The sequence below is a fragment of the Ranitomeya imitator genome, chromosome 1 (genome assembly GCF_032444005.1).
Source record: "Ranitomeya imitator isolate aRanImi1 chromosome 1, aRanImi1.pri, whole genome shotgun sequence".
In the NCBI taxonomy this organism is placed as follows: Eukaryota; Metazoa; Chordata; class Amphibia; order Anura; family Dendrobatidae; genus Ranitomeya; species Ranitomeya imitator.
In genome coordinates, this window is record NC_091282.1 from 758,608,074 (window position 1) to 758,610,557 (window position 2,484).

Genomic DNA, 2,484 nt, shown 5'->3' on the forward strand with positions numbered 1-2,484 from the left:
TGTCTCTGGACCTCTTACGTAGCAGTAACAGCGGCTGCCACTAGGGGGCTCTGGACCTCTTACGTAGCAGTAACAGCGGCTGCCGCCAGGTGTCTCTGGACCTCTTACGTAGCAGTAACAGCGGCTGCCACCAGGTGTCTCTGGACCTCTTACGTAGCAGTAACAGCGGCTGCCACTAGGGGGCTCTGGACCTCTTACGTAGCAGTAACAGTGGCTGCCACCAGGTGTCTCTGGACCTCTTACGTAGCAGTAACAGCGGCTGCCGCCAGGTGTCTCTGGACCTCTTACGTAGCAGTAACAGCGGCTGCCACTAGGGGGCTCTGGACCTCTTACGTAGCAGTAACAGCGGCTGCCGCCAGGTGTCTCTGGACCTCTTACGTAGCAGTAACAGCGGCTGCCGCCAGGTGTCTCTGGACCTCTTACGTAGCAGTAACAGCGGCTGCCACCAGGTGTCTCTGGACCTCTTACGTAGCTGTAACAGCGGCTGCCACTAGGAGGCTCTGGACCTCTTACATAGCAGTAACAGCGGCTGCCACCAGGTGTCTCTGGACCTCTTACGTAGCAGTAACAGCGGCTGCCGCCAGGTGTCTCTGGACCTCTTACGTAGCAGTAACAGCGGCTGCCACCAGGTGTCTCTGGACCTCTTACGTAGCAGTAACAGCGGCTGCCACCAGGTGTCTCTGGACCTCTTACGTAGCAGTAACAGCGGCTGCCGCCAGGTGTCTCTGGACCTCTTACGTAGCAGTAACAGCGGCTGCCGCCAGGTGTCTCTGGACCTCTTACGTAGCAGTAACAGCGGCTGCCGCCAGGTGTCTCTGGACCTCTTACGTAGCAGTAACAGCGGCTGCCACCAGGTGTCTCTGGACCTCTTACGTAGCAGTAACAGCGGCTGCCACTAGGGGGCTCTGGACCTCTTACATAGCAGTAACAGTGGCTGCCACCAGGTGTCTCTGGACCTCTTACATAGCAGTAACAGCGGCTGCCACCAGGTGTCTCTGGACCTCTTACGTAGCAGTAACAGCGGCTGCCACCAGGTGTCTCTGGACCTCTTACGTAGCATTAACAGCGGCTGCCGCCAGGTGTCTCTGGACCTCTTACGTAGCAGTAACAGCGGCTGCCACCAGGTGTCTCTGGACCTCTTACGTAGCAGTAACAGCGGCTGCCACCAGGTGTCTCTGGACCTCTTACGTAGCAGTAACAGCGGCTGCCACCAGGTGTCTCTGGACCTCTTACGTAGCAGTAACAGCGGCTGCCACCAGGTGTCTCTGGACCTCTTACGTAGCAGTAACAGCGGCTGCCACCAGGTGTCTCTGGACCTCTTACATAGCAGTAACAGCGGCTGCCACTAGGGGGATCTGGACCTCTTACGTAGCAGTAACAGCGGCTGCCACCAGGGGGTTTTGGACCTCTTACATAGCAGTAACAGCGGCTGCCACCAGGTGTCTCTGGACCTCTTACGTAGCAGTAACAGCGGCTGCCACCAGGTGTCTCTGGACCTCTTACGTAGCAGTAACAGCGGCTGCCACCAGGTGTCTCTGGACCTCTTACGTAGCAGTAACAGCGGCTGCCGCCAGATGTCTCTGGACCTCTTACGTAGCAGTAACAGCGGCTGCCACCAGGTGTCACTGGACCTCTTACGTAGCAGTAACAGTGGCTGCCGCCAGGGGGTTTTGGACCTCTTACGTAGCAGTAACAGCGGCTGCCACCAGGTGTCTCTGGGCCTCTTACGTAGCAGTAACAGCGGCTGCCACCAGGTGTCTCTGGACCTCATACGTAGCAGTAACAGCGGCTGCCACTAGGGGGCTCTGGACCTCTTACGTAGCAGTAACAGTGGCTGCCACCAGGTGTCTCTGGACCTCTTACGTAGCAGTAACAGCGGCTGCCACTAGGGGGCTCTGGACCTCTTACGTAGCAGTAACAGCGGCTGCCGCCAGGTGTCTCTGGACCTCTTATGTAGCAGTAACAGCGGCTGCCACCAGGTGTCTCTGGACCTCTTACGTAGCAGTAACAGCGGCTGCCACTAGGGGGCTCTGGACCTCTTACGTAGCAGTAACAGTAGCTGCCACCAGGTGTCTCTGGACCTCTTACGTAGCAGTAACAGCGGCTGCCGCCAGGTGTCTCTGGACCTCTTACGTAGCAGTAACAGCGGCTGCCACTAGGGGGCTCTGGACCTCTTACGTAGCAGTAACAGCGGCTGCCGCCAGGTGTCTCTGGACCTCTTACGTAGCAGTAACAGCGGCTGCCGCCAGGTGTCTCTGGACCTCTTACGTAGCAGTAACAGCGGCTGCCACCAGGTGTCTCTGGACCTCTTACGTAGCTGTAACAGCGGCTGCCACTAGGAGGCTCTGGACCTCTTACATAGCAGTAACAGCGGCTGCCACCAGGTGTCTCTGGACCTCTTACGTAGCAGTAACAGCGGCTGCCGCCAGGTGTCTCTGGACCTCTTACGTAGCAGTAACAGCGGCTGCCACCAGGTGTCTCTGG